At 41.9% G+C, this 23314-nt stretch overlaps 1 long non-coding RNA gene across 2 annotated transcripts in view; it reads left to right on the forward strand.

The window, feature by feature from the left end:
- LOC131517014 (uncharacterized) overlaps positions 1 to 22932 on the forward strand; it is an 83208-nt gene extending 60276 nt beyond the window's left edge. The window contains exons 3-4 of one of the 2 annotated variants that reach the window (XR_009264339.1): positions 21779 to 21877; positions 22271 to 22932. This is a non-coding gene — a long non-coding RNA (uncharacterized LOC131517014). Of the gene's footprint in view, positions 1 to 21778; positions 21909 to 22270 lie in introns of those variants that run through there. The other variant, XR_009264344.1, reaches the window with a different exon arrangement.
- Positions 22933 to 23314: the final 382 nt, after the last annotated feature.

Genomic DNA, 23314 nt, shown 5'->3' on the forward strand with positions numbered 1-23314 from the left:
CTTGGGATTCTCTCTCTCCATCTCTCTCTGCCCCTACCCTGCTCGTGCAGGCTCTCTCTCTCTCAAAAATAAATAGATATTTTTTTAACAACTTAAAAAAAAAAAAAAAGAAGAAGATGTAGAAGTAAACTCCCAAAATGACCACACAGAGAGGGCTTCTTGTTCAGGAGCAAATTCTACTGTTTCTTTGATCCAGGTGAGGAAGAAGAAGGTCTCCAAGGTTCCCAAAATCAGAGGGGGCAACCAACCTGTGGCCACTAAATGCTGGACTTGTGTGGATGCCGTGTGGGCACGGTTACCAATGGAAGTTTCCCTAAAGAGACAGGGTTTGCAGAGAAGCATTTGATTCCCTTCTTCCTGCTGCTGATCTGGTACTTTAGGGAATTAGGAATTGTTCATTCTCGTGTGGTCAGTTGCTAACCAGCAGGTTTAAGTTCTTAGATCACCTCTTTTTATAATGGATGACAAGATGTGGTGGGTGGGGGTGCAGGAAGCATGAGGGGTTTGGATGCTGGTCCCCATTACAGTTTGAATTTTCTGTCTTGGCAATCCTCCTAGGTAAAGTCTTTAAAAGACCACAATGACTTACTTCTCTGGCAAAATCACCAGGAAGCGTTGCCAATGCTAAGAAACTCATACTCGGAAACTCAGAGATTGGATATGAGCAAACCACCTACCTTTTTCTTTAAAGTCCCATGCTTGAAAAATAGTTATGGTGCAATATTCCTTTATAAAGAAGTTCATTAATATTTACATTCTGAGCCAGAGCGAAAAGTCAGTACACTTTGCTGCAGACAGGTCTTGGTGTTCCCTTGATATTTATTTCATTCTCAAGGCACTTGGTGATCTCCATGGAAAAAGAAACCTCCCTGTTTTTGTGTTCTGTTTTGCTTTGTTTGATTTTTGTTTTTCTTGTCTGGGAACTAACATCTTTGGTTACTCCCAGAAAAATCACAGTGCTGTAATGCAGCACCAAGTTTATTGGCTGGCAGATAGCAGACCCTCACTATGAGTTTATTGATTGACTAAAGAAATGATTTTTCAGGGCACCTGGGTGACTCAGTTGGTGAAGCGTCTGCTTAGGTCATGACCTTGTGGTTGGAGAGTTTGAGCCCCATTTTGGGCTCTCTGCTGTCATCACACAGCCTGCTTTGGATCCTCTCTCCCTCACTCTCTGCCCCTCCTGCTTGCCCTCTCTCTTTCTCTTTTCTCTCTCTATAAAAAATACATGAACATTAAAAAAAAAAGAAAAGAAATGATTTTTCACATACCAAGCAGTGTTAGCCCTCCTTAGTCACATTCTCATATCTGAAGTATTTTCCTTCAAGCACTCGCCTTCTTTTACTCAAAAAGCTGCTACGGGCCTAATGAGCAAGTGGTATTGTTTTGCAGCTAAGAGCTTAAGGTTTGCAGTCAAACACACCCACACGTTGATTCTGGTTCTGCAGATAACCAGATGGGAAACCAGATGAACAAACAACTCTTGAGCCTCAGTTTCTTCTTCACTGTTGCCCTTCATCAACAACGCTAAAGGGCAACCAATGGAACGGGAGAAGATATTTGCAAATGACATAATTGATAAAGGGCTAGTATCCAAAATGCATAAAGAACTTACACAATTCAACACCCAAAAGACAAATAATCCAATTAAAAAATGGACAGAAGACATGCACAGATGTTTCTCCAAAGACATACAGATGGCCAACAAATACCTGAAAAGATGATCACCGTCTTGTCATCAGGGAAATGCAAATCAAAACCACAATGAGATATCACCTTACATCTGTCAGAATGTCAAAAATCAACAGCACAAGAAACAGCAGGTGTTGGCAAGGATGTGGAGAAAAAAGAACCTTCTTGCACTGTTGGTGGGAATGCAAACTGGTGCAGCCACTGTGGAAAACAGTATGGAGCTTCCTCAAAAAGTTACAAATAGAACCTCTTTATGATCCAGCAATCACACTACCAGGTATTTACCCAAAGAATACAAAAACACTAATTCAAAAGGATACATGCACCTGGATGTTTATAGCAACATTATTTATAATAGCCAACATATGGAAGCAACCCGTGTCCATTGATTGATGAACATAAAAAATTCAGCCATAAAAAAAGAATGAAATCTTGCCATTTGCAATGACATGGATGGAACTAGAGTCAGTCAGGGAAAGACAAATACCATCTGATTTCACTCATATGTGGAATTTAAGAAACAAAACAAATGAGCAAAGGTAGAGGGGTGGGGGGGGGGGGTGGAGAGAGAGAGAGAAACCAAGGAACAGACTCTTAACTCTAGAGAACAAACCAATGGTTGCAGGAGGGAAGGTGGGTGGGGGAGGGGTGAAATAGGTGATGGGGATTAAGGGTGTACCTGTCATGATGAGCACTGGGTGATGTATGGAAGTGTTGAATCACCATATCATACACCTGAAACTAATATAACACTACATTAACTAATTGGAATTAAAAACTTTTTAGGGGGCGCCTGGGTGGCGCAGTCGGTTAAGCGTCCGACTTCAGCCAGGTCACGATCTCGCGGTCTGTGAGTTCGAGCCCCGCGTCAGGCTCTGGGCTGACGGCTCGGAGCCTGGAGCCTGTTTCCGATTCTGTGTCTCCCTCTCTCTCTGCCCCTCCCCCGTTCATGCTCTGTCTCTCTCTGTCCCAAAAATAAATAAAAAACGTTGAAAAAAAAAATTTTTTTAAAAACTTTTTAAAAAGCATATGGAAAAAAAAAAAACCCATGTGTTCAATGGAACCTACCTTATAGGGTTGTTAGAAGAATTAAATGAAATAAAGCAGGGGTCCCCAAATTTCAGTCATTTGCAACTTGCTTGCACATTTTTGCCTATGCCATTATTCCCTTAACGTTTTCTTTAGCTCAGTTTTTAAGACAGATCAATTTCAAAAGATAAATGGACACTTATCACCTCCCTGGTGATAGAAGTGGTAGAATTTAAATGGAACAATAAATGTAATGGAGAGCAACCAGCATTATTAATTCTGCCTGGATGTTTTTGCCCGCAAAAGTCTCTGTCCTGAGGTCTGTTCTGTTGGTCCGAAAGAACGATTTCGGTCAGGTGTTAAAGGTATAACCGCCCTGACCTGACACTTTCTTTTTTATTTAATCCAAAGAACTGAAAAAAAATGATGGAAAGGAACTTTTTCACTCTTGCACTGGATGTAACTTAATACTCTGCTTTTGTGCCTCGTAATATTGTCTCAGATATCGCCAATGGCCGGTGCATCACCTTTTAGGAAACCGAGATACCATTTCTGAAGATTTTGTGTTTCTCAGTGAAAGGACAGATGTACATCGAAGAGACAACTGTACAGGGTCCTGTGTAGGAACACTATCTGCTTAGAAAGTGTAGTTTAACATAGAAGGGAAGGAGGGAAACACTTCTCTGGAACCCTGCTGGCTATTTCTGAACTTCCACACAGGACAAGAGGTCAATTCCTAATTTAGCAGTGGGTTCTCAAACTCGGAAATCACTCCTGGCCTCCAGGAAGACCAAGAACGCTCACACATCTACAGAGCTCTCGACTGCTGGCTGTGTTCTGAGGATAACGGAAGGAAACAAGGAAGGAGAAGCACTTTTCAAAACTCAAAACCCATCCTAGTCTCCACCTCCGAATGACCAGGGGCCGAATGAGCCCCCCTCACCCCCCCCCCGCCCCCCCGCCGCCCATACCTCAGATTGTGACTGTACATGGAGACAGGGTCCTTAGGTAATTAAGGTAAAATGAGGTCTCATATGAGTTGTGTCTTAGAAGAAAAGATTAGGACATGGACACACACACAGGCAGAAGAGGGTCACGGCACACCTGAGAGAGGCCTCAGGAGAAACCAACCTTGCTCACACCTGATCTCAAACTTTGAACTTCCAGAACTGGGAGATGATGAATTTATGTTGTATAAGCATCCCCCCTCCCGCCCCCCAGTCTGGGGCACAGTGAGCAACAGTCACATAAAGTTGTTATAGAGTGCATGCCTCCCATCTGAGTAAGGGGACAGGGGCTAAATAGTTCATCGCCCATGGACAGTGACACCCAATGCCGTGCACAGGCTGGTGTGTTTGAGAGAGCCAGGATTGTCTGACTTTAATCGTCTGTCTTCTCATTTACCATCCCCTCAAATCTGGCCACCCAAATTCTTCCCGTGACAAAACAAACAAACAAACAAACAAGCAAACAAAGACAAATGGTTGGGAGAGGGGAGTCCAGAAAAGTCTTGGTTATTTTGTCAGCTTAGAGGACAGATTTTAGTGAAGTTTTATGTAATCTTGGTAAGAGATCGATACATTCGATGATCTTAAATGACAAAAGAGAAATCTCTTTCTTAGCCTGCTCAAGTCCCAGATAAGCTTATTTCCCCTCCTTTGACCTTCTCCTCACTTGTACTTCCTTTTTTTAAAAAATTTTTTTAATGTTTATTAATTTTTGAAAGAAAAGGAGAGAGAGAGAGAGAGAGAGAGAGAGAGAGAACAGGGGAGGAGCAGAGAGATAGGGAGACAGAATCAGAAGTAAGCTCCAGGCTCCGAAGTGTCAGCACAGAGCCTGACGCGGGGCTCGAACTCACAACCTTGAGATCATGACCTGAGCCGAAGTCGGACGCTCAACAACCTCGAGATCATGACCTGAGCCGAAGTCGGACGCTCAACCGACTGAGCCACCCAGGCGCCCCTCTTCACTTGTACTTCTTAAGCACAAAAATAGCATTTCCTCTTTGTGGTAGCTCCGTCCTGTGCGTAAGTCCTAAAGTGATGCCCACTTACATTCTTTCCTCTTTCCCGCTTTTCCTCTGCCTCCTTACTGTCATCACTGTGTCACCAGAAGGCTCTAACTTTGGGGCGCCTGGGTGGCTCAGTTGGTTAAGCATCTGACTTCAGCTTAGGTGATGATTTCACGGTTTGTGAGTTAGAGCCCTGAGTCCACATCTGTGCTAACAGAGTGGGATCTGCTTGGGATTCTGTGTCTCTTTCTCTATCTCTCAAAAATAAATAAACTTTTTTTTTCTTTTTAAGGCTCTAACTTCAAGCATTGACCACCATCTTCCCCCTCACTCCCAGGCCTTTCTGAGCATCTCTGACATGCACGACACTCTGCTAAAATGCCAGTTAATATTTAAGTCCATTAAGCTCATTATATATTCTTTCTGCTCATGGCGTACCCAAAGAATTCAGCACAGCCAGCATCTCAAAGGCTTTCCTTCCTAGAGCGCAGGGTAAATTCTCCCGGTGACTGTGTACCTTTGCAGCTAGCTGCCGGAATTCAGACTGTCCCCAGTTAGTTTGTGAAGTGTTGGCCATTGTACATTCTGTTTCTTGAGAAAAGTTCTTCTATTCCCATGTATCCAAAGTCCAAATGGAACTTGTGTTTGGATATAGTCTATAATCATAAACCTAGGCCAGACAGGCCAGTCTTTGAGGACCACATCCAACACGTTCATCCAGGAGTAATGGCAGCATGCTAGAAATGACTAACATATCTCCTCCTCAGCCACGAGGCAGGGGCAGGGGGAAAAAGAACAAGATAAAAAAGCTGCCGTCAGACCTCTGGGTAAATGGTGGGTCCCTCAAGTCCCAGGAGCCTCTAATAATTTCGTGTGATGTGCTCGTGACAGGGAAGATGAGGACTGCATGTCAGAAACCCCAGGTGTGAAAAGCGGCTCCACATCCTGGGTGAAAAGGCAACTGATTACTCCCTGCTTTTTTTGCCTTTTTTTGTTTCATGTGGACACCGTTTTTCTTCTTGGGAATAAATCCCTCCCTCTGAGAGGTTTTCCTGGCCTGATTGCAAGGCCTATCTCTTAGTTACACAATGTGTTTTGGTTCATACATTTTTGTGAAATCTCAGCCTGTGAATAGATCCTTTTTCCTGCCTGAAAGTTTCTTTGCAGCTGGAGTTTCAAAAATGTGCTGAGTTCTGAACCCTATATTTCTCCTCACAGACCTTGGGTGGCCCTGTGGGAAAAGTCTTGTGTTTTCTTTTACCTCTTAAAGAGCTCCTCGTTCTGGGGCACCTGGGTGTCTCAGTGGGTTGAATGTCCGACTTCAGCCCAGGTCATGATCTTGGTTCATGAGTTCGAGCCCTACATTGGGCTCTCTGCTGTCAGTGTGGAGCCTTCCTGGGATTCTCTCTCTCTCTCTCTCTCTTTCTCTCCCCCTTCCCCGCTTGAACTCTCTTTCTCTCTCAAAATAAATAAATAAACTTTTAGAAAAAGTACTTTAAAAAGAACCGCATAGCACCCTTGTTAACATTTTTTGCAGCACCTCCAAAATTCCAGAAGAGCAGAGTGGACTACAACCCTCCAGGCACCTGGGCGCCCGTCCCCTCTGAGAGCAGACTGGGGTTCTGTCCACCACAGAGTGTGTCCTCACACCAGGTCTTTGTCCTCCTCCCTTATCTCCTGGCTCACTTTTCTAAGCAATGTCTTTCCAGACTTTCTGTCGCAGAAAACAGATGAGTTAACTAGGAGTGAAGAGTGGCAAGGAACCGTCTTTTGCACATCACATTAAGGACAAGCGTGTTTTGCAGCCTCACGCCTGCCCATCATGTTTAGTCCATTTACGACAGGCGTGATACCAGAAGTTATTCGCTCAGCCATTCATGGACAGACATGAATCAAGGAAGGGGCACTGTTTTAGACTCAAGATGCCTCTATGGGTACGTTGGACAGGGCCCCTGATCCCACCCGCTCACCTGCTGGGTGAGTGCAGGGCCCTTAACAGTTCTGCCTAACCTCATGGAACCTCCTTCCAGAGGGTCCCATAGCAAACAGGCTGTCAGGTGGTGCCCGACAATCCCATCTTCTGTTACTCAGGTCCTTGGGTTGGGTGCGGGTCGGACCTGTGACCTCTAATGATAGAACGTGACAAAGATCATGGGATGTCCCTTCACGGGTTATAGCAGGATATACAAGATTTCATCTCGCTTGCATATTCACTCTAGAAATTCTGAACTGACTTAGAAGAGGTATGGGACTTTAGTGGGAGGCCCACGTGGCAAGGGGCTGAGGGCAGGTGCCAGCCAACAGCCAGCAAGCAGCCGGGCCCTCGGGCCTACAGCTGCAAGGAACTGAATTCTGCGACCACCTGAGTGAGTAGGGAGGTGGAGTCTTCCCCTGTCGGGCCTCCAGATGAGAACGCAGGCTGCCCGATGCTCTGACTCTAGTCTTGTGAGATCCAGATAAGCCATTCCTAGGCTCCTGACTCCCCAAAACCATGAGGTAATACATGGGTGTGTTTTAAGCCGCTAATTTGTGGTAATTTGTTAAGTAGCAGAGCGGACTAATACAGAGGCCCTGTGGACAAGTGGAGTAAGCTGGCCTAGCACTGCCCCACTGACCCTGAGAGCTGGCTAGGGTGGCTTCCCTTTGGGTCCTTGGATTGCTGGTTGTAAGCTCTCCACAACACTTCCCTGAGCTAATGCGTTTACAACCTCCATGGCCCCTGGACCTCCTTAAAATCAGAAAAATGATGGAGCAGAGTTGTCTGCAGCAAGACCATGGATAAAGAGAAATCCCTGGAAAACTGTTTGAGCACTATGTCACTGCAGGGATTGAAGACATGTACTCTCCCATCCCCTCACTCTTAAGTACTTTCTAGACTCCATATTCCCACTGTTGGAAGGTTTGTCTCAAGGATGTGATAACTTTCCCTTCTTTCATTCACGAGTTCAACACACAGATTTTTAAAAATATTTAAAAATTTTTTTATTTATTATTTTGAGGGAGAGAGAGACAGAGTGCAAGTGGGGGAGGGACAGAGAGAGACAGAGGGAGACACAGAATCCAGCAGAGAGCCTGACTCGGGGCTCGAACCCACAAAGCACGAGATAATGACCTGAGCTGAAGTCCCACACTTAACCAACTGAGCTACCCAGCTGCCCCATGAGTTCAACACACAGATTTAATTTACTCATCTGTAAAATGAGTGTGATAATAGTGCCAGTCTCATATAGTTGTCATGAGAGGAAATGAATTAGTTTCTATAAATCACGTAAATAATTGCTTAGCACCCCTGTAAACACTATATAACTGTAAGTTATTATGATGATGCTATTATCATTGATGTAGTTTTCAGCATTGTTTATTAGTATAGCTAGGCAGTAACCTAGACACGAGGAATACAGATATAAATAAGACATGACCTTGCCCTTTAGCTGGCTCCTTATCTATCAAGTTAGTAAGCTAAGTTCTGAACAGAGAGGCAAACAGGACAGGAAGTGTTATGAAGCAGGGGCTTGAAATTAGCAATACTAATTCCAGAAGCACATAATGCATCCTGGAAAAACACATTCTAGAACAGGTGGAGTTTGGAGTTGGGAGTTATAAAAAATGCATCCAACAGCATCCTATGTCCTCTTGGTCTCTTAGAGGTCAGTCAGTGCTGAAAGAGAAGAGATGGATGAAGAAAAGCCCATCTATATTATTTTTCACAGGGTCAGTGCTGCTAATGCAAAAAAAGTAATTTTTTTAAACTGCAAACACTCACCACAGCTATGGGATTATTGCTCCTGGCAAATTATATACATGGTAAACACATGGTACAATAAGTAGTTATTTATGGCTTCAATAAAAGTCTTAAGTATCAGGAAAGTTAGATATCCCTGCTCGTCTTTTAGGAAAACTAGTGGGGAATCTAAGGGTCAACAGTCTTTGGTGGCAGGCAGGAGCAGAGTGCTGAGACTAGTCTGTTCCCTCTTCTCTGGGAACATAGTTCCTTTTCCTGAATAAAACATGATGAAGCAAAGGCAGAGTGAGCTTCCCTGTCCCATATGGGACAGTTGTAAAAAATGAACCTCAGGGACAAGACTTGGCCTCCAAACAAACAAGATATTCAGAAATAAATCCATGTTTCCTTGGGGGTTTCTTGATCGAGGTAGCATCCAGGATAAGAATAAAAATGAGACTGTATCCTTATGAGATCAGTGGCTGGTGAGCGTGTCTCAATCTGTGGTTGAACTTTGTATTCCTTCCTTTTACCTCTGTTCCTAGCATGGTGTCTGCGAACAGCAAAATAGTCTATGTTTACGAATAAGGAGTCACTGAATTAATGGAACTAGACACGAATGCTCTCTTTCAAAAATAAATAAAACATTTAAAAAAAAAGAGGAGGGTGCCTGGGTGGCTCAGTCGGTTAAGCGTCCAGCTTCAGCTCAAGTCATGATCTTGTGGTTCACAGGTTCGAGCCTCACATCGGGCTCTGTGCTGACAGCTCAGAGCCTGGAGCCTGCTTTGTGGATTCTGTCTCTCTCTCTCTCTGCCTCTCCCCCACTTGTTCTCTCTCTCTCTCTCTCTCTCTCTCTCTCTCAAAAATAAATAAAACATTTAAAAAAATTTTTAAAAAGGAACTAGACAAGAATGGTTAAATATTCAAAATAGGGGCAAAACAACTCATTACCCAATAGGTTCTCATTCCCATTTGTGGGCTCCCACCTTGAGGGAGCATTTTGACCAATTTGGATACAATTCTGGTAAAGATAGAATTGCAATCTCAAAGTGAGGGACTTTGTACCAGTATTGGGTCTATAGCAATCATCAGTTTCTTGAGACCTTTCCCTAACAACTCTGTACAACTAGCACTTTGTCTTTCTGGCATAGAAAGGATGGAGAAGAATTGTCTGGTCCTTTTCTCCTAAACTCTGACTCTGCCAGGATTTATAAATGTTTGCATACTGAGTAAAACCAGATATTTTGATTTCCTCTCCTGGTCTATCACAAGATGCCTGGATTTTTACCACTGGGGTTTTTACAGCTTGAGAAATTGTTATGAAAGTCCCAACTTGACTGGGCTAAGGCATGCCCAGATGGTGAAACATTATATCTGGGTGTGTCTGTGAGGGTGTTTCGGGAAGAGAGTCACATTTGTGTTGGAAGACTGCGTAAAGAGAGCCTTCAACGGTGTGGGCAGGCCTCATCCAATCCACTGAGGGACTGGATAGAACAAAATGGTGGGCGAGGGGCAAACTTGCTCGTTTTGCTTGAGCTGGGACATTCGTTCATCTTCTGCTGCCCTCACATATCGGCACTCCTGGTTCTTCCAGAGTGCAGGCCTTCAGACTCTGTCTGGGGTTTGTGTCATCAGCCCCCCTGAATCTCAGGCCTTTGATTTGGACTGAATGACACCACTGGTATTCCTGGTTCTCCGGTTTGCAGATTGCATATCGTGCATCTTGTACACCGTAATTGCACGAGCTCATTCCTATAATGAATTCTCTCTCTTTACCTCTATCTATCTGTCTCCTATAGGTTCTGTTTTTCTGGAGAACCCTGACTTTTACAGACTTCTTCGTATATCAGCTAGTGAAAAAATAGCTTTGCTAAATGAATATTTGAATTTGAATGAGCTTCGCTGTTTATTTCTTGCAGTGGATGACATGTGAAAATGGGATGTCACAAGGAGGTAGTGTCTGTCACGATTAAAAAGAAGGGCTTGTGCTAGAATCTAAGCTCTACTACTATCTTGAATAAGGTAAACTTTCTAAGCCTCCTCTTCTTGTAAAATGAGAATACAATCACTTAATCGAGATCATATAATTCAATGAGATGGTTTCTGTGAAAATACTCGGCATACAAGTAAAGCAGTCAGTAATCATTAACTATTCCTGCTGTGTTTTGATTGGGACTCAGGAAAAGGAGAGAGGAGGAAGGATTAAGAACTCAGGCGCTGTCTGACACTGTATGGAAGGGCGAGGGGAGAGGGTGCAGGAGTGAGTGGTTAAAAATGGTGTTGATGGAGAGCTACATATTTCTCTAAACTCCTCATCTCACAAAAGGCCAATTCTAGGTGTTTACACTTTGTGCTAATGCATGCTGCAAGAACATCATACTTGTTCCCCATCAAATTCCTGGGATTCAAATACCCCCCCCCCTTTTTTTAAAGTAAGTTCCACAACCAACATGGGGCTTGAACTCATGACGCTGAGATCAAGAGTTGGACGCTCTATCGACTGGGCCAGCCAGGCACCCCCAGATGCATTTAATATATGTTTTCTAATAAAGTGTGGTAGGCAGAATAATGGTCCACCAAAACTGCACATGTCCTAATTTCTAGAATTCGTAAGTATGTTACCTGACATGGGAGAAGGAATTTTGCAGATGTGATGAAGAGTATAAGCCTTGATATGGGGAAATTATCCTGGTTTATCTGAGTAATACCCATCTACCCATATAAGTTCTTAAAAGCGGAAGAAGAAGGCAGAAGAGTCAGTCAGAAGGATGTGGTGGAATAAGGAGGAGAGATTCAGTGCCTGAGAGGCACTCGACCCCCTATTGCTGGCTTGAAGCTGGAGGAAGGAAGCCATGAGCCAAGGAATCCAGGCTGCGTCTAGAACCTCGGTGAGGCCTCAACTGACAGCCAGCCAGCCAGCCAGCCAGGAAACGGGGGCATGGTCCCACAACCAGAAAGAACTGAATTCTGCCAACAACCCGCAGGATCCAGGGAACGAATTGTCCCCTGGAGCCTCCAGAAAGAAATGTGGTCCTATTGACACCTTGATTTCAGCCCAGTGAGGCCCATGCTGGGCTTCTGACATGGAGAAATGTAAGATAATGCATTTTGTTGTTTGAGCCACTAAATTAGTGGTAATTTGTTTTGGGGTCAATATAACACTAATGCACAAAGGTAAAGACAAAAAGTCCATTTAATTCCATTTATTCATTCATTCGCTCACTTATTCATTTTTCAAGCAATCACTGAGCAGCTTTAGCCAACGAGGCCCTGAGCCAGTTGCTGGTCATAAAAGCATGAGTGATAGCCAGTCCCGACTCTCAACATATTATAGGAAGCCAGTCGAATGAGCAGAAAAAAGGTTTCAGACTTTGCAAACAACTTGTTCTGCCTTAATTCTCTGAACTGCTCAACCTTTCCTCCTGCCCACAGTTTCAAAACAGTTAGTCACAGTGGGGGTGTGTCGTGTTTTGCAAACTCATTGGCATGAATGTAGTATGGGCCAGCTCAAGAAAAACGAATGGATTTTCCCCCCTTGGCCTGTGTCCAGTGAGAACATGGCCTTGTAGAGCTGCGGCCACTTAATAAACACCCACATCACACTGCTGCTTCCAGGTGATGCAGCGGCATCTTCTTGCCTAGGCCAGGGCTTCCCAAAGCTTGGTGTGTCTAAAAATCACCTGGAAGCCTTATTAATATACAGACGTCTGGGCCCCCAGCCCAGAGAGTCCAATTCAGTAGATCTAGGTTTGGGTCTGAGAATCTGAATTTCTAAGTTTCCCAGATGGTGCTTCCTGTCTACAGGGCACACTCTGAGAGTCTTTGGTGGGGCCTGGGGCTCTTGCCATCATACACAGCGTCCTCCTGGAGAAGGTAAAAACAAAGTGTTGCAATCTCTCATTGTGCAACTCAGCATAAGAACAGACCATGTGTCCTACTCGAGGGGCAGGCAAAGCGATTGCACAATGTGCTCTGGGGACACTGAGGGCATTACATGATATTGCCGCTTCTCCCCACCTGCCTCCTTCAATATCCTCTCCCCAAATTCTGTTGTCCTTGATTTCCCTCGCTGCCATCCTTCCATGAACTCTTTCAAGCCAAAGAGATGTACTGACATACAGGTGCTAATGACTTACTACTGGGTCCTCTAACGTTGTCCCTCTACAGATCTTTCATGCGAGCTGTGACATGGCCGTAAACCTCAACATGGTGATTCCAGGCAATGATCTTGCTTGAACTCCCAAACTGAGTACTTGCACCTGTCACATCACTTTGGCCGTGTGGATCCTGGTTCCCCTTTTTAAGATTCAGAAAGATAAGATGGGGTTTGAGTCCATTGTTTGGAAAAATCCAACTGGAATTGCAAAGCATCCTCTCCATGGTTTGAAAGAACAGAAGCATCATAAATCAAAAATTTGTCCAATAGTGCTTGCTGGATTAAAAGGAAAAATACCAGCCTTGTTGTTGAAATTGGTTTTCCCTTAGGTCCCCTTTCTAAACCAGAGATCTTTCCAGAGCCTTACGAAGATGGTGTATCTCCAGATGACCGTGGTAAAATTCTTTCCTTTGTTCCAGGTCTCTGCAAAATGAAAAAGATTTGTTTGATGTGCATCTCTTTTCTTTTAGTGAGACTAAAAGACCGTTATTGCTTTTATTTGTTAAATGATTGTTTAGTTTCGTTTTGCTCTAAGGCAGGGCTTCTTAGCTTATTTTGTGCCATGAACCTCTCTGGACATCTGGTGATGCCTACACACCCCTTTTAAGAACACTGTTGTAACAAACAAATGAAAAGGAGAAATAGACCCATGCATTCAGAGAATAAACTGATGGTTTCCAGAGGGAAGGAGAGACGGGGGGGACAGGGGGTCAGGGAATGGGCAAAATAAGTGAAGGGGAGCATGAGATACAGGCTTCCAGTTATGGAATGAATAAGTCATGGGAATTAAAGGCGCAGCACAGGGAATATGGTCAATGGTATTGTAATAACGTTGAATGGTGACAGGTGGTGTCTACACTTGTGAGCACAGCATAACGTCCAGTTGCAATGTTGTACACCTGAAACTCATGCTATAGTCAAACAAACAAACAAACAAAGAATAATGTTTTAAATGCATTAAAAACACCACCCAGAAAGCTACAAATAAAAACAATCACTAATAAATAGATACTCAAATATTAAGTCAAATTTGTAATATGATAATACATGCTTCTTTATTAATTTATTTTATTTTATTTTTTTTTAATTTTTTTTTCAACGTTTTTTATTTATTTTTGGGACAGAGAGAGACAGAGCATGAACGGGGGAGGGGCAGAGAGAGAGGGAGACACACAGAATTGGAAACAGGCTCCAGGCTCCGAGCCATCAGCCCAGAGCCTGACGCGGGGCTCGAACTCACAGACCGCGAGATCGTGACCTGGCTGAAGTCGGACGCTTAACCGACTGCGCCACCCAGGCGCCCCATTAATTTATTAATTACAGTCTAGCAGGCCCATGACCTACTCTAATTTTGAAGTAGCGATGGACAGTAATAGTATTTTGAGATACTGCAACAAGTGTAATGGGTATGAATAGATCTGTGATTCCCACTGGAGATACAGACTCTCTTGTCTAGTACTGTGGTTTGCTGTCTACACTCTTAACTGAAGGAGATTCTAATTTCAGATAGGTGTTAGTGAAAATAAAGGGACAGTTATTCCCGTCCAGGTTTATGGACTCCGTGAATTCTGTCTGTATATATCCTTGAGAGTCATTGGACCACAGAATGAGAAAATCTCCCTAAAGCATCCCGACTTCCCTTCCCTTCCCTTCCCTTCCCTTCCCTTCCCTTCCCTTCCCTTCCCTTCCCTTCCCTTCCCTTTTCTTTCTTTCTTTCTTTCTTTCTTTCTTTCTTTCTTTCTTTCTTTCTTTCTTTCTTTCTTTCTTCTTTCTTTCTTTCTTTCTTTCTCTCTTTCTTATTTTTTTAGTAATCTCTATACCCAGTGTGAACCTTGAACTCACGACCCTGAGATCAAGGTCATATGCTCTTCCAGCAGAGCCAGCCAGATGTAAAGCACCCCAACTTTAATGTCTCTTCTCCCTCTGAGCTTCTTTTCATCAACTCTAAGTTGTAATGATTTCAAGAAAAGGATTTCTGTAACAAATGAAGGCCGTTGTCTTTTTGTGGGCAATATTTCAAAGCTTCCAATAGAATTCCAGGAAGTATAATGATCAAAGTCACTGACCCTCATGGAGTTTTAATTATTTCAGCAGCAAACTGATCCTATGTCTTTGAAAATTTTCTAAAAAACATTGAAATACATATGCAAAATAAGAAAAAAAAAGAAAGAAATTTATTCTCCTCAGCCTCCACTTCTACTCTCTTGCCCAGAAGGGAATCTCTGTTGACAATGAATTTATGGGATACATACTTCATAATTCTCTGATCTTCATACGCCAAAGGGAACATGGATGTATTATTGTACTTAGCAGTAACTGGCAAAAAGCAAAGTACTCAATTTATTTCAGCAAGTTTAATATCTGATGGTTCAGGCTCCCAAAGAGAGATTAGCTATATTTTCTCTCATATGCCAAAAATCCCAGGGAGGTTTTCTTAAAGCTACCTTGAGTCAGATGCCAACTCTTGGTCCAGTCACCCGGCTGGGACAGATGTAGTGTTGGATTAAGTTAATTCATGAGTATTTCTGCTGCAGTCGTGTAAATAGGTGGGTTGGGCAATTTTGTCCTTCTAGAATTACCGAGCAGATGCCTCCACCAACCAATCTTTAGAAGACTTGTTAGTGCTTTGTCCTTGGCCTCAACAGAATAGAAGCCTTTATGGAAAATGAGAGAACTTTCTTTTTGTTATGAACAAGGAATCATTCTTTTTAAAAATAATCTTTTTCTGAATATAAAGTAATGCACAAGAAACTGAGAATTGGAGAAGTTTTTTTTTTTTTTTAAGTGCAGTAAGAAGTAAAAAAAAAAAAAAAGTATCTCCCATTTCTTTAAGATAAGGTCTGCCAACTATGTGGACTATATTTTCTTCTTGCCTTTGTCCTTTGACTGTTTGGATTTGAATGTTTAAGTCAGTGGTTATTACCCTTGACTTCATATTAGAATCTCTTAGGGAGGGGCGCCTGGGTGGCTTAGTCATTAAGCCTCTGACTCTTGGTTGCAGCTTCTCAGGTCATGATCGCACAGTCCTGAGATTGTGCCCCACCTCAAGCTGCACTGAGTGACAAAGCAAAGCCTGCTTGGGATTCTCTGTGTCCCTCTCTCTCTGCCCCTCCCCTTTCCACGCTCTTCCTCTCTCTCTCTCTCAAAAATGAATAAATAAACATAAAAAAGAATCACCTGGAGAACGTTTAACACTACTCATGCCTGGGTCCCATCCCAGAGATTCTGACATGATTGATTTGGGGTGTGCCCTGTTCATTGGGGTGTTGTTATTGTTGTTTTTAAACCCCTCAGGTGATTCTTGGCCTTTTTTTTTAAGTAGGCTCCACACTTCATATGGGGCTTGAACTCATAACCCCAAGATCATCAGTCACATGCTCGACCAACTGAGCCAGCCAGGCGCCCCCTCCTCGGGTGACTCTTACAGACAAGACTGAGAACCACTCACTTATGTTGTTCTACTATTCTTGTTAGTTATACAAGTAATGCATAAATACGTTCTTGTGAGTTTTTTTTTTTTTTCAAATGTGGTTCTCAATGTTTAAAACAATTTTCAAAATACACGGAACAGGGGTTCTCAAAACTCTGGCATGCAACATGATTACCCGGGAGCATATTCAATGTGCAGACTTCCATGCTTGATCTGATTCATTAAGTATGAGGTGGGATTCGGAAGGTGTGGTTTTTTACGAGCTCTCCCTTTTCCCTTAAAGAAGACACTTTTTTAAGTGTTTATTTATTTTTGAAAGAGAGAGAGACAGACTGTGAGCAGGGGAGGGGCAGAGAGAGAGAGAGGGAGGCACAGAATCCAAAGCAGGCTGGCAGCACAGAGCCTGACACTGGGATCAAACTCACAAACAGTGAGATCATGACCTGAGCCAAAGCTGGAGGCTAACTGACAGAGCCACCCAGGCCCCCCTCTCCCCTTACCCTTTTGAACAAAAGTCTTTAATTTGAAGTAAGTTTGTATTTACATAAGAGTTGCAGAGAATTCCCCTCTATCCTTCGTCTGGCTTCAAACATCTTACATAACCATGATGCACTCAATCACGACTAAGAAATAAACCTTACTGCAATACTATTAATTAAACTACAGACTGTACTAAAGTCTTTTCTGTTTCAGGATTCAATCTAGAATACCATGTTACCTTCAGTTACCACTGCTCCTATCTCTCCCTCAATCTGGAACAGTATTTTGGTCTTCCCTTACCCTTCATGTGACCTTGACTCTTTTGAAGAGTATTAATTAGTTATCTCCCGACTGTTTTTGATGTAGAATTGAAAAAGAAATTCTCTTTTACCCTTAACCTTAATTTTAGCACCTTCCTTTGAGATAACCACTGATAACTCTTCTGTATTCTTCCAGATTTTTTCCTACTTAAAAAAAATACACATACCAACATATCCATTATATACTAACATAAATATTGTTGGCAACTTGCTTTTATTCATGCTTTTATTCATGTATTTGATTTAGTGATTTTTTTCTTATGATAGGATGTAGAATGTTTAATGTAGCATTTGTATACCTTGGAAAGGATAAAGTATGTTCTAAATAGAGAAACTTCTGTGGTTGATGTTCAAGGCATCAAAACCTAGGGGGAATGGTAAAGCAGAGAAGCCATTTCTCTGATTTTGTTTCAAAATGTTCATACAGATTGGGGCACCTGGGTGGCTCAGTCGGTTAAGCGTCTGACTCTTGGTTTCGGCTCAGGTCATGATCTCACAATTTGTGAGTTCCAGACCCACATTGGGCTCTGCACCAACAGATTCTCTCTCTCTCTCTCCCTCTCTCTGCCTGTCCCCCACTGGTGCTGTTTCTATCTCTCTCAAAACGAATAAATAAACTTAAAAAAATGCTTATACAGATATGGAAATGACTCGATGGGAAGCACATTAGCAAATGAACATGCTAATTGTATTCTAAACTTTTCTTCACTGCTTGAACATTTGTATTTTTTTTAGGTCTATTTATTTTTGAGAGAGAGAAGGAGCAAGGGGAAGAGAGAGGGAGACAGAGGATTGGAAAGCCGGCTCTGCGCTGACAGCAGAGAGCCCCACGTGGGGCTCAAACTCACAAACCGTGAGAAAACGAGCTGAGCCAAAGTCGGAGTCTCAACCAACAGAGCCCACCCAGGTGCCCCATTGAACATAAGTGTGTTAAATGCAAATAACAACAGAAAGAAAGCAACAGGCTAGAAATGAAGTCTTGTTCTACTGGGTACTGAGAGGAGCTCTGAGAGGTAGAAATCCTTTGAAACTGGGTAAGTCATTCAAACTCCCATTGCTCCCTTTCTTTTGTGTATTTCGTGGAATTAACTAACTGCACAGCACTGTTGTGAGAAAAGGTTTCTAGATATTTTTTTATATGAAGGCTTTCAATACACATGAATATGAATTTGAAAAAACTTCTTCCACTGAGAACAGAGGAAATAGCGTTTTAACGGGGGTTGGTGGTTGCAGCAAAAATGAATGTGGTCTCCTAAAGAAGACAAACTTGTATTGTGGTCATGTACAGTTATGATTTTAAATTTTTTAATGTGTAATTTTTTTTTTTTAATTTATTTTTGGGACAGAGAGAGACAGAGCATGAACAGGGGAGGGGCAGAGAGAGAGGGAGACACAGAATCGGAAACAGGCTCCAGGCTCCGAGCCATCAGCCCAGAGCCTGACGCGGGGCTCGAACTCACAGACCGCGAGATCGTGACCTGGCTGAAGTCGGACGCTTAACCGACTGCGCCACCCAGGCGCCCCTTTTAATGTGTAATTTTTGAGAAAGAGAGAGAGAGACAGAGTGTGAACGGGGGAGGGGCCAAGAGAGAGGGAAACACAGAATCCAAAGGAGGCTCCAGGCTCTGAGCTGTCAGCAGAGAGCCCAATGTGGAGCTCGAACTCACGGACGGTGAGACCATGACCTGAGCTGAAGTCAGCTGCGTAACCAACTGAGCCACCCAGGCGCTCCATATGGTTATGCTTTTAAAACAAATGCATTTTTTCTATACTGTCTTGCTGACTTTGGAATCCTTGTTTCTCTGGAGCATTCAATATTGGAAGAGGGGTCTGATATGGAAAATAAGGTTCACTCCTTGGCAGGTGATACATCAAACAGCCTCATCTCTCACTGGATAAGATGTCTGGTCGGCAATTAAGCTGAACATTTGGGGCAAAGAGAGCTCCACTGTGCTAACTCAAGGCGTTTTGAGATCTCATATTCTGACCTTGAAACCAATATATACATATAATTTATTTAAAGAACAAAAAGCTTTATTTATTTATTTATTTTTTTGAAAAAGGCCTTGGTGTAGGCTTATCACTTTGGGTCCTTATTGTACAACATGGTGGTCCTATGGGATCAAGTTAATAGATTTGATTTTTAAATGGCTTTAGTCAGCTTTCCGTAGAGAAAACCTCTTTTCTCCAGGCATGGACAGTAGTTCTAATTTTAGCTAACTTCTATACAAATCCATTCTTGGATCAGTCAGGGTTTTCCAGAGAAATAAAACCAATAGAATGGATGATTGGATGGATGGTTGGATGGATGGATGGATGGATGGAAAGAAGATAGATATGGATACAAAGAAATTCATTTTAAGAAATTGGCTCACATGATTAGGGGGACTGGCAAGTCTAGAATTTGTAGGGCAGCCAGACCTGCTTGTAACTCAGACAGGAGCTGATACTGCAGTCTTGAGGCAGAATTTCTTCTTCCTGGGAAACCTCAGATTTTGCTCTTAAGGTCTTCAACTGATTAAATGAGGCCTATCATACTATCAAGCATAATTTCCTTTACTCAAAGTCAAGTGATTGTAGATAGTAATCACATGTTCAAAATATCTTCACAGCAGCACGTAGATTACTGTTTGAATAAATGGGTACTATAGCTTAGCCAATTTTACACATAAAATTAACAATCATAGTTTCCTTGTTTAAACGAGCAGAACAGGGGCACCTGGGTGGCTCAGTCAGTTAAGCGTCCAACTTCTGCTCAGGTCATGATCTCACGGTTCATGGGTTCAAGCCCCATATCAGACTCTGTGCTGACAGCTCAGAGCCTGGAGACTGCTTCAAATTCTGTGTATCCCTCTCTCTCTGCCACCTCCCCGCTTGTGCTCTGTGTGTGTCTTTCTCTCAAAAAATAAAATTAAAAATTTTTTGAAAAGAAAAGAAAAATATCATGTGCAAAGAGGCACTTAATAAATTTCACTGATTGAGTTCCTATTCATATTAGCTCAAAGAGTGATAGTGGAAAACATCTCACCAATCATTAGTGATAGGATTTGTAGGAAATGGTTCCTAAGGCTATTAATGTGTTATTAAGAAGAAAAAAACTAAATTTGAATGTGCTTATTATAAATAAAATATCAATCATAATGAAATTGGTTGTTTTAGCCCTAGGTGATTAAATCTTGTGTGGTAATCTTAGTTCAAGAGCCTACTTCTATGAGGTTGAGTGCTTCTGGTTGATGGTTATGGAAGTTGTAGGTCAGTCTTTGTGAAGTCTGACAGGTGTATCTTTGTAATAATGAAGCCAGCTTTTTTGTGCAAGTCTGGATCCATGACTCTTTTCCTGTGGACTCAAATAGCCAAGAGTTCTTTCCTGAAGATCTCTTGAAGTTTTGCCTAGAATCTCTGATCCATGGTTTGTAGCAGGAGATTTTAGGCAACGAGAATGGAAAAGCAGGAACTATTTATTGATGACACAACTGGATGGCTCCGGGCAATAGCTAGTATTATCAACTATTAATTAATATTATAGAATATATTAATATTCTCCAGAGTCATTAGAATGAAAAAAGTGGAATTTCTTTTAATATATATGACTACAGGTCTCCTGAAAATACAAATATATTTACATTCAGGGTCCCTGGGTGGCTCAGTCTGTTAAGCATCCAGCTCCTGGTTTCAGCTCAGGTCATGATCTCACAGTTGGTGGGATCGAGCCCCACATCCAGCTCTGCACTAACAGCAAGGAGCCTGCTTGAAATTCTCTCTCTCTGCCCCTCTCCCACTTGCACACACGCCCTCTCACTCTTTCTCAAAATAAATCAGTAAACATTTTTTTAAAAGAATATATTTACATCCATAATATTTTACTTGCATATAATTAATCTATAGAGGTAATGTGTTTTTTTTTTTTTTTTTTTAACATTTTTTATTTATTTTTGGGACAGAGAGAGACAGAGCATGAATGGGGGAGGGGCAGAGAGAGAGGGAGACACAGAATCGGAAACAGGCTCCAGGCTCCGAGCCATCGGCCCAGAGCCCGACGCGGGGCTCGAACTCACGGACCGCGAGATCGTGACCTGGCTGAAGTCGGACGCTTAACCGACTGCGCCACCCAGGTGCCCCGAGGTAATGTGTTTTTTATTTGAGAGCATTTCTTTGTCCCATAATGTGAAATTGGCAACAGGATGGCTCTCAATGTCATGTAGAGCTAATTACCAATATATCTGTGCACGCTCCACATATTCACATATAACACATATTCTTAATCATTTATAGTAATATGCATTTTATAAATTCCTGGAACAAATATTTGGCATGTCCTAGAAGCCTCCTGAGAAACCCCCAAAATAGACAAAATAGCATCTTTATTCAGGACCAGACCAAGACCTGTTTTTTTTTTTTAATAAAGCACTTTGTTCCTTAAATAAATGACATATATCTATTCCAAAGTCAGAATACGGGACCTCAGAATGCTGTGAGTTAGCACAGTGTAGTTCTCTTTGCCCCGAAAGACAAAATAACACCCTTAGACAAAATAATGCCTTAACATTTCATTATGCAATAATTGGAGCCTAGATTTGAGAAATTCAATATCCAGAATAATTATCAAGAAACATTTTAGGGAACGCCTATGTGTCTCAGTCGGTCAAGCATCTGACTCTTCATTTCCACTTAGGTCATGATCGCACAGTTTGTGAGTTCGAGCCCCATATCAGGCTCTGCACTGTCAGCGCGGATTCTCTCTCTGCCCCTCTCTCACGCACATGCTCTCTCTCACAATAAACTTAAAAAAAAAAAAAAAGAAACATTGTATAGCATTAGTATATACATTATAGGTATTTAAGACAAAAAAATTACTGGAATTTTAGCCACACAAATAATCAGAAGGAACGAGTAAATCAAACAGTAAGTAATAAGTGATACATTTTAACCTTTTTTTCAGAAATAAGAGATTTTAGTCAAAAAGTGAACCAAGAAGTCAGCACGAAACGACGAAGATTTATGAGCCTCTCCGGAAGTGCTCTGTCTATGAGATAAGAAGGTCTGTTCTCCATAAAAGCCACCAAATAAGACATAGCATTTTTTTGCTTTTTTTTTTTTTTTTTTAGAGAACAGACTGAATATTCAAGGACCATTTCCCCGTCACTTAATTCTATTTTCGTCTTAATTATTCACAAGATTCCCGGTTTTCCCATTTCTAATATAACTCTCCAAGTGGGTTTAAACATACACAAATCCATATAAATGAGATGAGGATTTTAAAGCTTAAAATTTGGCATTCAGACATATTAACTGTGTCACTGATTTATATAAGACTGTGAATGTACGATATCACATTTGTCATCATAATTCACACCTTTACCAAGACAAAATACCTATTACTTGTTTATGCTGCTTTTGTAATTTCTGTCTTTCTAACTTTTACTCTCTTTAGAAGTATCCAGATAACCAAAGACTTCAGACAACTGAAGTTTATCCATAAGTTAATTTAATATTCGTCCAAGCCCTAAGGATCTTGGAAAGAATACTCAAGTTGAAACAGTGTGGAGTAATAGATTGCTATTGATATTAAAATTTGAACAGATGGTCTTTAAAAGTTTGCAGAAAATGAAATCATTCAAAATGAATTGCAGTATTGTCTGGTGTTTACAAGACATGATCCGTTTAAAAGATAGTACTTATTACAATTTGATTTAGTCAGACACATACGTTTATATTTTTGTGATCATAAATATTTTGTGGAAGAATCAACTTATCTGATCCATTAAACCATCAAGACATTTTTGAAAGTTTAATTAGTCTTCTTCAAGAGTAACCAAGTCCTAAGTCATACAGAAAAGAGAATGTACATTGTAACCTTATTTTACATTTTATTGCAATGAAATCAGCAAGGGGACATATAGTTTTTATTAACAGCTTTATTTAGACACAATTCATACAGCATATAGTTCACCAATTTACAACTTATCATTCATCCACGGATATGTGCAACCATCACCACAGTCCATTTTGGGACTTTTTCATTACTCCCAAAAGAAACCCCAAACCCTTTAGTTACCTCATTCCCCGCAAGACCTAAGCAACCACTAATCTATTTTATGTCTCTATGGATTTTCCCATTCTAGACTCTTCATATAATTGGAATTATCAAATATGTGGCCTTTTGTGCTTGGCTTATTTCACGTAGCATAAATTTTTGAAGACCTTTATTGTTTCAGCACAGTTTTAGGTTCATGGCAAAATTGAAAGGGAGCTACAGAGATTTCCCATAACCCCCTTTCACCCACCTGCCTAGCCTTCCCTGTTATCAACATCTGCCACCAGGATGGTACATTTGTTACCACTGATGAACCTACACTGACATGCCATTTTTCATTCAAAGCTCATAGTTTACAACTGGTAAACTTGATGTTGTACAGTCTATGGGTCTAGACAAATGTATGAAGACACGGATCCATCATAGTATCATACATAGTAT

The sequence above is a fragment of the Neofelis nebulosa genome, chromosome 1, assembly GCF_028018385.1.
Source record: "Neofelis nebulosa isolate mNeoNeb1 chromosome 1, mNeoNeb1.pri, whole genome shotgun sequence".
NCBI lineage: Eukaryota > Metazoa > Chordata > Mammalia > Carnivora > Felidae > Neofelis > Neofelis nebulosa.